This window comes from Notothenia coriiceps, unplaced genomic scaffold (assembly GCF_000735185.1).
Source record: "Notothenia coriiceps isolate Sejong01 unplaced genomic scaffold, NC01 NC01_scaffold00015888, whole genome shotgun sequence".
In the NCBI taxonomy this organism is placed as follows: Eukaryota; Metazoa; Chordata; class Actinopteri; order Perciformes; family Nototheniidae; genus Notothenia; species Notothenia coriiceps.
The window spans coordinates 15989-31962 of record NW_011348589.1 but is presented as its reverse complement, the minus strand read 5'-3'; the positions used below and the strand labels follow the sequence as shown (position 1 = coordinate 31962).

Genomic DNA, 15974 nt, shown 5'->3' with positions numbered 1-15974 from the left:
CTGCACCACTAGAAGCCAACTCCATCGATCAAGCTGGCTGAAACTTTCTCTCCCTCTTCTTCTCATGCTCCCTGTCACTCTCCTTTAACTCCTCCGGTGACTTTTTTTTATTTGAAGATTGTTTTTTGCCTGGCGCTTGGCCGGTTACCGCTGGTATTAAAAACATTTTTGGCGAATGGTTAGGTGGCGCGATAGTCTATAGTGAAGGAGCGCGCTCCCGCTCACGGGAGCCTGCTCGCGCTGCGCTCCGCAGCAAACAGCTGTTTGCTTTTCACCCAACAACGACAACCGACTCACGGAACGCTATGTTGTAGCGTTAATAAACAAAACAATCTAACTAAATTGCTAGTCAAAATACCAATACCACAGGACTATTTTTTTAAAGCAATATTTTTAGTGGCCCGAGCGGGCAAGTGGAAAGTACGTTATGCTGGCCCGGGGTGTCTAAATAATTCTTCCGGGCCAGCGGGCCATTTAATGTCGAGCCCTGCCGGTTACCGGCATCGTCGACATCGTCCGACCGGCCCACTTCAGTACCGGCCCATCGGGATTCGTCCCGAACGTCCCGATGGCCAGTCCGCCCCTGGATGAGAGAGAACATAGGGGCACAGTGCAGAGCTCCCGGTAGCTTCTCTTTTAAATCTTCTTTCAGCGTTCAGGTGTTACTTGTTATCTATTAAATATGTGTCACATTGTCTTCAGTTGTTTAGGGCTAGGTTTAAGACTTTCTCAATTCAATTTGCTTTAAAGGGGCCCTATTATGCTCATTGTCAGGTTCATATTTGTATGTTGTGCCTCTACTGTGACATGTCTGCATGCTTCAATGTTCAAAAAGCTCTTTATTTTTCTCATACTGCCTGTGCTGCAGCACCTCTTTTCACCCTCTGTCTGAAAACAGATCTTGTGATTGGTCAACCGCTCAGAGATGGTCCTGCTCCTTAGCTTATCACGAACAATGTGTTGAAGCACTAGCGAATAGAAGGGCGAGTGTCACATAGTAATGTCACGATGTTGAGGAAGTAAAGAAAGGACTGCAATTGAGGCGTTTCAATAGCAATATAATTGGCCTTTTTGCAGGAACTCAAGTACCTACTCAAGGGTAATTAGGCTCTACCAAAGTTGTCAAATGTCTCCAATTCTTCATGTCATTTTTCATGGACATGGACTTATGTCATCATAATATTGGTTGAAGTGGTTGTACATAGCTTAAGTAAGCTCCAATAATTAGATTTTACACAAAGGAAAGATGATTTGATCATGATATAAAAAATGTTGTCATGTGATGTTAAAGATGTGCACAATATGACTGGGGATATGATCTAAATGGTTTAAAAGTGCCTTTTTTTTATTTATTCTTGTCTTAAGCCAAGAGCAGTAATCATCTGACATTGCTATCACTTTTTAAACATTACAAAAATAAAGAAGAAATAAAAACAGCAGTTGCCCAAATATCTAACTGAATGGTATACATTCTTTTTGTTTAATTAAATATATTGAAAGTAATTTCCCTTAAAAAAGCCACAAGAGTTTACTTCAGTACACTTCCAAGTTGAGCAGGAAAACAATTGGCACGCAGAAACAAGGCTCCCTTTGTGACTTATTAAGGGCAGCAGTATAGACATGGTGGACAAAGAAAGTTACTGTTTTGTTGTGTTACTGTAAACATTGTGTTGCATCAAATCATACTGCTGGATTATTCTGTTCTGTCCACTTTGTCACTGATACTTTGTTTCCTCCACTCATTAAAGTCATTTGTACATTTGGCATCTATCCCCCTCTTCCCTTCATTTCAGTGTGTATCTATGAGGTCTGCATATGCATGATGCCCTGGTGCTGTTGGCCTCTAATTAAAGTATACAAGACAAACGTCATGTAAGCTGTTGCAATGTGCTGGCCATTATGGGGTGTGTTCCCCCTTTCATTTCTGTTTATATAGCATTCCAGAGAGCCTCTTCTTTCTTGTTTGATACAAACCTGACATGTTTCCAGCAGTGGAATTAAGACTGGGCTGTAAACTGTGCTGGGGATACATTTAGTGAATTGTTTACCTTTTTTATTGTTAACTTTTTATTGCAGGGCTTGGAAAGAAAGCTATAATCTCTGTGCGAACACTAAATCTTCTCTTCCACGTCTTCTCTTTCTTGCTGTTTCTGCCTCTTCTTGTATATATTTCTCATTTAGTCATTAAAGTGTTTCCCTCTTCTACTCACTCTGTCTTCCTCTCTTCTCTGTTATTTGGTAGCCACAGCATTTTTAAGCCCTTTATGTTTGTCTGTGTTATCATTTTGGTTGCTGATTATAGCCTTCTCAACTCTATTTTATTTTTTTTACTTTCACATCCGATTTCAGTGATGTTACTCTGTTTGAACTTCTGTCCCCTTCTATTTCTAAACCTGACTCCTTTGCTTTCCCCCTTATGAGGTAAGATATATACTAAACGATTCCGGTAGTCAGTTAGTAGTCAAAATGCTGAAAGATGGAAAACAACACTGAACTTCTGTTTTGCCGCCCTTGCTTCCTCTCCTCTTCCTTTCATCTCTAACTTGGTTAACCATTTTCAATTTCCCATGAACTGACCTTTCTACTTCTGTGTTCATTTTATTATCCTTATCCTTCCTCTCATTTCCTACCATCTTCACCATGGCACCAACCGTGGCGAAAACCACACAATGATAAATAAACTTTGATCTAAATGCAAGATCAGAAGATGTAAATGGACAAAAAGAAATCCAAATAGTTTTCTCCTTTGTCTTCCGCTCCTTTTCTTTTTTTCCCTTTGCAAAAACCAAAACATGCGCCTTCCAGCTGGGCGTGTTGCGTGTAAAGGAAAGTTAATTAGCCCAAAGTGGCTGAACAAGCCTACCAGCTAATGGTGTCCGTTTACAGCAAAGTGAACCAAACCCCAGCAAACGAGTGAACGGGGCACTGCTGTGACCGCCGCTTGAGCCGGTCAACTTGAATTGGACTCACCTGGGAAGCAGGATTTATTCCAGCTTGATTCTCTCAGATTTACTGCTTTAATTGAATGACTGACCCATGGTCACGGACACGGGTTAAAAAGCTTCCCTGAAGTCTTGAAAGGAATAGCAGTGAGTGGACATGTGGTCACTGAAACGGAAAATTGTTTGAACTCTGGAAACATTGTTTTATGTCCAGTATGGGATTTGGAGTACTACCTGATTTCATGCTGTTTCCTCTCGCTGTTGTGTAACACATTTAGTTTTGGCTGTCCATGGAGGAGGTCAATGCTTAGAGGTATGGACACTCTGTACTATGCATCTCTATTATACTATAGATGGGTTTGAAGATGTGAAGTCTCTGAATGTGACAAGTGCACAGTTTAAGGTTAACCATTCTTGGTGTTGTTTGATCCTGTCATTTTTAAATGTGCTTGATTATTAACAGGGTGATATAGTAATATATCTCCACAGGGGAAATGGTCAACAGGGAGTGAGTGCAGGAGGATGTAACATAATTAATAGTAGACCACATGGTCTTTTTCTGATGAAGACCATTTTAAATAGTCAAAAGTCCTAAATCAAGCCAGTAGGTTGATTGGAGATTGTTTTGTCTATTTCTATCTTAAAGGTCAAGAAATGTCACGCTTATCTTGTAAGCCAATCTGGACGAGTCCTATAAATATATTCCATAAAGAAATATAACTAATGGAAGTGTGACGCAGGGAACTGCGTCACTATGGACTGATGGCTTTGGGCCGGGTGATTGTGCGCACCTGGGGTCCTGGGTTGTCCCTCCCCCCTCACCTGTGTCTAATTGTTTTCCCTCACCTGTGTTTGATTCCTCTGTGTATTTAAGCGCTGTCTTTTGTTGTGCTGGAGTCAGGGTGTGTGAGATCCTGGTGGCAGCAGGCTGGGCTCGCGTGAACAGCAGCAGGATTAAGGCTGTGTGAACTTTGTGCACATTGTTTTAATAAATGCCCACGTCGGGTTATATTTTTGGACGTTCTGCCTCTGCCTCCTTGCTTGGTCGGGCCGCTCAATGGTCAGTCTCACAGGAAGATTGACATGGTTGCAGCAGAATATAAAAGATGGGCATATTACTAAACACACAGCTAAACGTTATGGCATTTATCATGCAGCCTGAGCAACACATTAACATAATACTCTGAGCTTCCCAATCAGCTTTGTCCAAATCCCCATTCCAGTAATTCAGTATATTTCTTTAAACTTCATGTATATCTCTATTCAGCTCCAGATATAAATTAATTATATTTGGAATAATAAATTACATTCTGAGGAATGTTGGTAAAAGTACACGCTCTCTGGCAATGTCTAAATGGGCTTGTATGCTACCATATTTAGACCAAACAAGACCCCAGTAAAACCATCTCAAAACACTTATGACATAATACATGTCATGAACCGTTGGCATGTTTACTAGGATAATTAAAGGCCTGACAACACACTTCTGTCCAATGCTGCTTGCTGTCGATATATTTCCTAAAATAAAGTAAATTCACAAATCAGTGTCAGGAGCTGATAAGATCATAATAGTTGTTCTTAGCAGGATACTCGGATATTCGCTAACCCATAACTGAAATATAATCCCTCATAAATCTGCCTGGGAAACTGTAGGCTGCTGTCTTCTTGTAAATGTGACCGCAGTCAATCCCCTCATCACTTTTTAGTGACATGTATGTGAGCCACTGTGTGTGTGTGTGGCTGTGTGTCTCTGTGTGTGGTGGCTAGGGGAAGTTGAGTGGCACTCTGGTTTCCTTTCCTCAGCTCTATAAAAGCTGGGAGACCATTTGTTAACTGTCAGTTGGTTAGCCTCTGTCCCCACTCTAACCCTAAATAAAAACCACTGGACATCCGTACCAGCTTTGAGAAGGTGAACCACACTGTTGTACCTTCACCATCTGCAGGCTGGATCATTTTATGACGTTTGGTGGTTTCTTTGATCTGAAATGCTTTCTCAACATCAAACTAACCCAGTCCACAGGCCAGTTTCTGAATATTTAAACATCACAATGAAAACTGATTCACATCCGCATTTGTTTAAAAAAAAACATGATGTCCGCCCTGTGGATATCTTTTGTGTATTGTGCTCATTAACAAACATGTGCTTTAGGATTACTTCTGGTCAAAACCAAATGATGTCAGTGGGTAGGGAAATTGATTTAGTTCTCAATACATAAATGTTACTCGTTGTCTGTAATAGTTAAATGTTTGTATACCACATTTCTTTCCTTATGCAAGATGTTCATATTTTAGGATTATGGATGGAAACCACCAGCTGCATTGAGTACATCAATCTTTAAACTTCTAGGAATGTACAGTAGACATGATTTGTTGTGTATGCGCTAACACATGCAAAACCAACTGCATTGCCATGATGACACTTAAATATATCAATCAGTAAATTAGGGGGCAGGGGTACTACAGCTGGACTCATGCTAAATGTTCTATCCAATTCAAACTTCCAACCTCAGAACATGACTTGGGATTTATGCTGGCTTCCTAAAATATTGCATGGCTATAGTCCCATGGTGTCGAACCAACTAAAGCTGGGTTTTGTTCAGCAACTGTTCGTCTTGTTAACCCTGGACTTCCTCCACAGCTGTTCTGTCCCAAACAAAAGACAAGTGAACACATTCTTAGATAAACACTTTGTAACTCTGAACAGTGATACGAGAGTGATTAAACACAATGCAACCCTTAAAACTGAGGGGAACTCTGCAGTGTACACAATTATGAAAGTGGCAAAGTAATTCAACTAATCTGAAATGAATCAATTGAAATGTACTGAGGTATTTAAATTACATCCTGTACAGAGACGGTTGAGATAAGATGAGATAGAGCAACATCACAGGTGGATAGGAAAGTAAAACTTATAGTGTTGTGGCTAAAGCTACCACAAACCTTTTTAATCTGTTAAGCATTATCTTCATCTGGTAAATAAAATAAAGTACATATACCTGATAGCTGCTTTTAACTGGCTTGGTTGATTGACTAAGGATTGGTACCAGCAACCAGCATGATTGCTATCTTTGGGGCCAGCAATGTCTGTTGTTGGGGCCACCAGTTTTGAATGGATGGATTGCCATGACATTTTTGTAAAAACATTAATGTTCCCCAGAGGAGGAATCCTACAGATTTTAGGGATCCCCTTACATGTCCCAGAGCACTACCTGATGACCACCGATGACATTTCTAATATTTTTTGTTTATATTAAATATCAATTAGGGAAGAGATACCAGAAAGAGGAAGGGTGTGAGGTGCAGCAGGAGTCAGAGGTCATGCGCAGTACTTGTTATTGGGTGGTCTGACAGTATAAGGAATCCAAATGACTCAATAAGAGCTCATCCTTGGGGGGATTCCGGGCTAATGAAAGTAAGTGCAAAATGAGCAACCAAGAGAGAACATGAAGAACAACTTGACCATGGATGTGCATATGTGCGCATGGTGATGTCATCTTGATATGAAGGGTCACAGCAGTTAAAACACCAGTGAATGTGTCACGTCCTGTAACACAAACACACCCCCTTTCTCAGGTGGAGAAAGGGATATGTTATTTTAACTGCTTTTGATGACATGACCTTTCACCATATGCTAAAGCGTGACATTATAATACTCAAATGGCCAATTTCTTCAACACTGGCTTACCACAAACTGCATCGGTGTAAAATAAAGGAAAGTATTGCTGACATAGCTTACATTTATGTTTGAGATATTCACGGAGATCTAAGATAAAGTATGGAGCTGTTTCTTCCACGTGAAAATAGCCATTTTTTTATCTCACCTGTTGAAATCTCGATAAGTGCTTATTACGCCTATGCGGCTAAGGGAATATGTTACCATTTACAAACCCCCAACCCCTGTGCAGCTAAGTGGACTGACGGACTAACTGTGGGGGCTTTGTTTCAGTCTGTGAGTGTGTGTGCTTATGTCTTAAAACAGACAGCCAGTCTGTCTTGGTGGTGGCCCATTATGGAAAAAGACAGCGGGAGGTTAGGTACACACACATATACAAACACAGACGCTGATACACATGTGCATCCATGCACTTATTCACTTTTTTGTCTTACACACAGGCAGCCTGATCAGAAAAGCTACTGGAGGTAATTGTGTCAGGGACGTAGTGTGTAGGAAGCAGAGCGAATGAGAGCAAGCTGCAAAGAGAGACCAGGGGAGGCAGCGAGGTGGAGACAGAGAGAGCTAGAGGGGGCTGCACACTAATTGGAGCCAAATGGGCAGCAGATGAACTGAAGTGGTTTGCTATGTGGCCTGGACACTCTTCCTCTCACACACACTCTTTCTTCATTGCTCCTTCTCTGTATGTCTTTCCCATTATATTTACATCTATATTTCCTCCTTTGTTCTCTCTTCAAATGAGGTATGCTGACATTTATCACAGAGCTTTAAAGAACTTCAACCCATACACAATACTCACTTTGGGGCAATTCAACATATTATCAGCTTATAAAGGTCAAATGAACGTAAGTGAAGGCAGTCCACAAAGAGACACAGCTACATTAGCATTTGTCTTTTTTACTTTTTACTTTACTTTTTTCTTCCTTTATTTAGCCGTGTTTTTCAGATAACACATATTATGGTAGCTTTATTTATTGACAACTGTGGTGATTTGCTGTAAATGTGGAAAAATGAATCCCAAACTTCTCTGTAAAAGTTTTTGGTTTTATCATTTTAAATATAAATCTTCTAGTTTTATTCTTGAATAATTCAAGTTTTATTATCTTAGGTAGTCCATTGGGTGAAATAAACGGGTAAGGCTTGATGTAATATTGCCATATTTATTCCAAAATATGAAGCAATCCAAAAACATATTTTAGAATATAAATGCTTGTTAACCTGCTTATAAAGAAGGGTAAACGACAAGTGAATTATGTCGATTGTACAAGAAGTGACATCTAAATGTCTCTCCCAGTGTCTGGGTTTCATTTACAAAATACGATATCATCTGTTTTGCTTTTATGATAAGAATTTCTTAAACACACATAGCAAGCAAGCAGAGGAGGTACGGCAAGATGTGTTTTTTGTTAAGCCAAAGAAATAAGAAGGAGTAAAAACAGAAACATGAACATGTGAGGAGAGAGAAAAGAGGAACCCAGGGGCAACAGTGCTTAACACAAGACTTAAATAAGGGGTTGTGAAAACAGTCAAATCAGAGAGTTAGTGAAATATTTGACATGTCTGTTTTAAAGTTATGAAAGTGGAGTTGAAACAGGATTTCCTATGAGCTTGGGCTTTCAGCAAAGCACTTAGACTCTTTATCTTAGCTCCCCTAAATCTCTTCTGACTTAACGTATAACATTACAACTTTCTGTAAACCGCTTTAGCCTTACAGTAACCTATCATCAACCAGAAGGATGGCCGGCAGTATGAGAAAGAGATTTAGGTCAGAGATCGCAATAGCATTGTGTTCGCATTTACAATTGTGTAGAAATGTTTGACACGTGTGTGCACGCATGTTAGTGTGCTTTCATGGGTTTCTAATGAAATTCAACACATGAAACAAAGCCCTTAACATGGTAAGAATGTGAGTAATTGTGTTGATCCAATTAGCTGCTGGCCTGCAGTGTCAGAGCCAATCAGGGCACAGAACGCCATGGGGTTGTAGGAGAAACCAAAGACCAAATACTAATTAGCCCACTAGCTTTTAATTCTAGCAGGCTCTGTGTGATGAAGAAGAACAGGCACCAGTACATGCAGACACATTAATAACCTTTAATACTTCCTCTTTTACAGACAGGCACAGTGGAAGCAGTAAGTGTGCACTCACAGCAGGCAGAAACTGTGTGATTTCTGTCAAGCACGCACAATCCCCCTGTTAATGCCTGATTGGATGATGAAGGTGAACAGTGGAGTGCAGCACCAAATATAACACAACATCTATACACAAAAGTAACTGATATCAAAGACTGACCAATTCTGTGTGTGTCTGAGTCACCCTTCAGGTACACTGTGCTTTCAAGTGATTGGTTTCAGTCAAATGTCAGGGCATGCCTGTTGGCAACTATGACCACTTTTGTTGTGTTGAATAAAAAGAAAAAATATTATTTAGTAATCTAGAAAGTAATCTAACCCACACCGAAAGACATAAGTGTGAACCAGACATCTGACAACTGTTGTACTAATCCTGTTCTGTGTGTTCCAAAAAGATACATTGTTTTTTGGGTACTGTGATATCCTAAACCTACATGAATTATAGCTGTTTATTTTTGGTTTTCAACAACAGTTACTATGCTTAGCTATGATAATGTTGAGATAAATAACTTCCAATGGTCCAATCAGAAGACTGGCTTTGATAGACCAATCAAATTACCTGTTTTAATGGGCCAATCCAAAGGTTTGTTTTAACGTGCCAGTACAGAATGAGGGCTTGTTTCAATGGTCCGATCAAATTGCTTGTTTCAAAGGGCCTTTAAGAGTGCTTGTTTTAATGGGATAATCAGAGCGCTTGATTCAATGGACCAATAAGAGGCATGTTGTCTCATTTAAAAGGGACCTATCATGCAAAATGCACTTTGTGATGTCTTTTGTACATACATGTAACTCACGCAGCGTCAGAAAATAAAACCCTCTCTCTTTTCCTCCATACCCAAATCCTTTAAAAATGGGTGTACAACAAGCAGATACAGATTTCCATCCGAACTGACGTCAAATCGGTGGCGGACCCACAGAAAGTTGCTATCAGAAACAATGCCTGACGTGTTTTGGACATCTTTGTTTACATTAGCAAGCCTCGCTAACACTCAGAGCTAACCTGTAAGTGCAGCCTTTACATGTTCATAATTTAACTGTAATATGTATTTTCTAAGTGTACTAATTATTATTGTTGTAATGTTTCATGCGTGCAATATTTCGTCTTTTATTTTGAAGTCCAAGCTCACGTCTCGTTATGCTGTTCTCGCGTGAGTTAGAGAGCGAGAACATGAGAAGCACGCTCAAAGTAAGATGCACGGATACTTTACAGCTCCGTTAGTTTTGTTATTCTTATACATATAATTATGGTGAAGAGAACTGAAGAATACTTTCCCGTCTGTTTACAGAGCATGCAGCCCAACGAGGTATGTTGTTGTGCTTGTATACCCTTTTATGTTTATTAACCTTTCTAGTCCATCTCACATGCTGTGCATGCGTATTGTGTGTCTAACACAAAACTATGTTTTTCATTTATACTGTTTGTTTGTGTAGTTTTCACGGTGGATTCGGAGGAATAAACCCGTAATGACAAAGCCACTCGTGTTTAAAAAGCAGGAAATAAAAAAAGAACTCACCTTGTGATAAACCCGCAAGAGAAAAAGCATTTGAGCTCCATACTATTTCAGAAATAATCCTTGACGTGGTTTAAACAGGATGGCAGTTTATCACAACTTAATTTTACTTTATCTCCGGTAGAATTCTGATCAGGCATTAGCTCCGCCTCCTCTTATTTATGTTTTTCAAGCTAAGGACCCAAAATCTGCCTTTCTCTAACAGGGCAGCAAAAGAGGGGTTTTAGAAATATGAGGTATGGCTACAATGGGTGATCTGTTTGGTATTTTGAAAAAAAAAACGTCACAGACATGTTTTATATATGTATGGCCCTACAATATATTTTTCAAATATAGCATGATAGGTCCACTTTAAAGGATACATTTGCCTTAATCACAAAAACACTGAATTGTTCCCTTACCTCTCGATGAAATGTAGGCAAGTGGAATTTAGTATGTTTTGTGCATTTCAGTTACCTTAGACCTAGCTGTCAACAGATAAAAAGTAAAGAAAAACTGTTGACATGAAGCTTTCAACTTTCAAATAAAGAAACAGTCCAGAAAATGAGGTGCATGAACAAGAAGAGAAAAGGTCTTGGATGATTCAGAAGAACTGACCCTTAGTGTAGATGAGTCTTCTATCCAACACACCACTTCACACTTGCACTAGTGTGTTTCACTTGGAACTTCCCTCTGAGTTCACTGAGGCCACATCGCCTATACTGAGAGATCATTAATGTGCCAGTCCCTCATTCTCAGTTTGAGCATTTTCTGAAACAAAATATTGTTCATAACATTATTTCACAGATGGCGCTAGTTTTCACAATGGTTTAAAAATACATTTGCAAAACACTGGCCATTGCAATAATGAAATCCTACTGGAACAGAAGCAGCGGAACAATATTTCTCATGACTGAATTGTTTTGAATACGATTGTTATTTTAAGCATTTTTCCTTTAACAGTCTATTCTCCAACACTTAATGTCATACTGCATTTATTCTTTGTGTTATCAGGTTTAAACTTATCACGCAATGTACAGTAAGCAGGAAAACCCCTAAAACAGTTGACCAATTAAAAATCTTATAATTTGTAATGATGGTGATTCCAATGACTTCTTTTCATCGATGTCTCTTGATTTATCTCTTTTTCATTGTGGCCCTTGATGTGTAAGGAAGCATGACTGGCTCTCATCCCAAGTTTCTCTAAGAAAACATCCAGGATACTTAACCCAATTACAAGCTCCCTGACTTTGAAACAGAGATACAGTCTATGGAGGAATCGTGATAAATCGAATTAAATACTCAGACCACAAAATACCTTGATTTGGACCGCCGTATAGATCAGTAGGTAGAGCTGCCGGCCCATATACTGGGGCTTGATTCTCATGAGGACCTGGGTTTGAATCTGGACTGCATGAGACCATCTTCTGCATGTCACCCCCTTTGTCTCCCCCTTTCATTACTTTCACTCTATAAAAGGCACTGGTTGCCCAAAAAACGACCTTGATTCAATGGGGGAAGTGGAATGCAGTGAAATTGTTCAACAACTGTGATACATTTCACTCCAATATTTCAGATCTTGCAAAAATATGAACATTACTTCTGACCCAACTGACAGTTTGTGTGCCTCACGGTTAGTTTGGAAGAGGACACATTTAAGATCAACATTTGGAACCCCACCCCCCCCTTTTTATTGTGTTTGCACGGCAAAAACGAAAAAACAAAAAATGGCCATAGTTCTAAGAATGCCCTTTTTAAGCTCTTTTTTCAGAGTAGGAACTCTCATAGCACAAAAGTAACTGTGAGTGACGTATGTAAAGGGTAAGTGGTTGAGTACACAAGCACCAGCTACCACCATTTAAAAAATACAGACGTTACCTCTTGTGAAGTCCAGAGGTTAACTCGTCTGCAACACACTACCACGGACTCAGCTCAGCAACCTAATAAGCAATGCAATTATTATCAAGCATGGGCTGGGGGGCGGGGGTGTTAGATAATTCCTCGATGCCAGTAATATTCTGCTAAGAAGTTGAACAGGCAAACAAATTATGAAATGGCAGAAACAGTAGCGTGAGGTTTTGGAGGAGGGTAACACTGCTTGTGTCTGAGCAGTCTGACCAACAGATTAGTAACTTCCTGCTGAGATCTGAGGATTGGGTGGTCACACAGAGAGAGAGAGGACTGTGTGTGGGAGAGTCTGTGAGCGTGCACTTGTGTTTATCAGTGAGAGTGATTCAGAGCGTGAGGGTATGAGCACTTAGTAAACACTTCCCGGATATTAACCATAAAGGATGCCATAAATCTTGTAAAAAGTTCAATAATACTCTACAACGCTACTTATTGTGAATCCCCCCCTTACTGTTCTTATGTTACTTTTCATTCTCAAAGTGCACATACGCAACTACAGTGGCAGATTTACCTTCCTTCTTTTTGCTACCAAGTTTTCCCCCTTGTTTTCTCCACCTGGTTCCGGCAACCAAGACATATATGTTCATAAAATAAGCGTTTTTCTTATCAATGGTATTGCCTTGCTGATGAAGCTTTATGCTAATGGTAAACTGCACCCCACTATATAACCCAGGGGTGTCAAACTAAATTTCATCGCGGGCCACATCAGCATTATGGCTGCACTCAAAGGGCCGGTTGTAACTTTAAGACTATATAAAAATACATTTATAAATATTTAATATATATAAAATAATGTATTATATCACATGATTGCCTCTGCATTGGATTATTTTCAGATACGGTAATAACTTCATAATTAACTACGTCTGAAAGCAGAAGTCTAGGGCAAATAATTGCAAGTCTCTTCAGTGTGCATGTCACAAAATGATTTAAAAAGAAGAAAAAAAAGAAGTGATATTTTGAAAAAAAGTATTATTTTGAGAAAAAGGCAAATTGTAAGAAAAAGGCAAATTGTAAGAAGAAAAGCATATTTTGAAGAAAAAAAGGCAAATTTGAGATGCATTGTGGGACATGTAGTTTATGGGCAACGTGCTTCTGTAAAGTAGCATGTAACCGTCTAATAAACATATTATATTCTTTGTAAGCTCTTGTGGGGCCACAGAAAATGAAGTCGCGGGCCGGATTTGGCCCCCGGGCCTTGAGTTTGACACCCCTGATATAACCTAGCTAGCTAGCTAGCTAGCTAACTGCTTGTTTGCTAATACCAAAATGTGTGTTTTTTGTCATGGCAATGACATGTGATGAATGAAATAGCAAAATGCTTATTTTGGTGTTAACCAACAGCGCCCATCCCCTTTATTGCTAATGTTCCATAAGAGTTGAATAAAAAACATCATTTGTTTAATCTAAATCCTGTAACAACACTAATGCCCATCACACTGACTTGAAGTTGTAATTCATTTTCAGGTCATCTTATCAATGTGCATACAGTTCTATGAGCTGCTATGGCATTGAAAATGCACTGGCACTCTGCTGTAGATTTCAAACAGCCAAGGATTTCCTCACTTCTCAGAATTAAGTCAAAAGTGTCTCTAATGGTCATTTATTGCAACCACATTCTGTCAACTGTTTTTTATTCAAATTTGCATCAACAGCTCTGGAGAGTCTGGTTTTGATCAACATTTTAGGCACTATTGCATTGTCTCATCCTTTGAAAATGTTAGGCTGTTAAATATGCAAAAAACACCATAGCATTTTCTTTATTTTAGTTTTCTTTATTTAGTTTTTAAAAACAAAAAATCTCCCATAAGAACAAAACTCTGTCCCTTCCTGGCTACCCCTCTCAGTGTGTATTTAAACCACATTGCTCTGCCATGGTGATATATTTGTGCAATCACACACAAGAAGGCCCTCAGAGGATTGGCCTCACTACCAACAATACCAGGACTCATACTGGTTCCATACAGTTTAATGGGCTGAGGAGAATGTAACCACACTGTGTATACAACCCTCTCAGAGAAAGAGGCGGGGGACTACTGAGGGGCAAATGAGAGAGAGTGCAGGGGGTAATGCACCAGGCGTGTGGGGCAGTGAACTAGTGCGTTGGTGTTCGGATCAGGGGAGCACAGGTTCAAACCCCACTGCAGTCAGCATTTCGCTGTGTCCTGGACTCCCTGGGCAAGACACTTCACCCCAAATTGCTCCTGTGGGAATTTTCCACAGTATTGAGTATGGATAAAAGCCTCTAACAAGTAACATGTAATGTAATGTAATGGGGGGATGGGAAAAATATGTGCGAATGAAAGTGAGTTTATGGGGTACAATAATATAATTAAACGACTTGCTACCCTTTCACTCATCCAAATAAGCCAAAGGTTCTTTCATATTTTTACCTTCAAGTTGTCATCTATTTCCAACATAACATTTATGAATCTGCAACAACTCAAGAGGAAATTATATTGCACATTTGCCCAAATTTCTGAAATGTAAGGCTCTCAAAGTTAATGGGGATATAACAGTAAGTGGTTTTAACGTAACACTTTTGTTTGATGCATTCATGCATGTTCTGTTATGATGACTCTTTGCCAGAAGTTGGAAGGCAATTAGCAAACAACGGCTAACGAAATAACCCAAAACAGATACATTTCACCAGACCAGGTTGATTGTAAGACCAACAAGAAAGAGTATTGGGGAGCCAATATGATGACAACATAACAGTTAAAGCCATTAGGAGATCAACAATAGTAAATTCTTATTAAATGGGCAATGTCTTCTTCTGGTATTCTCTTTGAGCAGCTGTTTTTTAGGGTATATTTGTTTACATTTGAGCTTTATTAACTCCATTTATTAATGCCGAATCAACTATGAGTTGTTCCTGTTGCAATGTATTTACAAGCATCTAGCATATACAGTATAATGACAATTTAATGACATGTCACTTAATTTGGTTGCACGTTCAGCTACTTACTGTAGTAGCTATAGCTTTGAGGGTCTTCTAGACACCTTTGCATTTTTTCCCATAAATGTCACCTGTTTCTCTAATTGTTTACGCAGGTCAACAAAATAGTGAATCAATGAATTCTACTGTCTTGAATTAATAAGGTCATTATTGCGCTACCGACTGCCACTGAATGGCATGAAAGAGTTTTTAAGTACTTAGCAGGCACAGACGCTCAACAATGGCAAATTATTTGCAGCAACTACAAAATATATTTTGGACTTATTTAGTGAAATGGGCCAATTTCCCATGGCAAACCTGACAATCTGTCACGGCACACCGGTATGCCATGGCACAGTGGTTGAAAGTCACTGACCTGAGAGCAGAATACAAATGATGTACCCTATCAACCCCTGTAATTGCTATCCCATCCAAATGGGGTTTAAAAGCGACTGCAGTCCCTCTCAGCTCTAGTTTCAGATTCCGCTAAAAGTAACTGGGTAAGTCACTACAAGCAACACCTTACACATAACACATAGTAATGTTTTTTTGATAGTATGAAGATATTGACTATATATTGCAGCTTTAAAACACAGTGCAGGATTTTTGCAGGAATTTGCAGAATATGACAATTCCCCCATATCACACACTTTTCTACAAAAAACCTCGAACTAAGGTTTCAGTTTAGATGAGACCAAGCGGGGGCGGTGTGGCAATAAAAAGCTTTTATTAACTGTGAAAGCAAAGCAGACGTTGTCCGTGGTGTTGACGATGGCACACCCTCTTCAGTGACGACTGAAACCTTCACACGGATTCAGCCTCATCAAAATGTTTATGAAAGTAGAGTAACTATATTCTTTCTCTCTCCCCTCTCTCTCAGCTCCTCCCTG

The 15974-nt window shown here is 39.6% G+C and overlaps 1 long non-coding RNA gene across 1 annotated transcript; it reads right to left on the bottom strand.

Annotated features, from left to right (window-relative positions):
• Positions 1–2260: 2260 nt before the first annotated feature.
• On the bottom strand, positions 2261–14307 carry LOC104949293 (uncharacterized). The gene is made up of 3 exons (XR_798791.1): positions 14222–14307; positions 5081–5085; positions 2261–2272 (listed from the first exon to the last, which is right to left on the bottom strand). It is a non-coding gene; the product is annotated as an uncharacterized lncRNA (long non-coding RNA).
• Positions 14308–15974: the final 1667 nt, after the last annotated feature.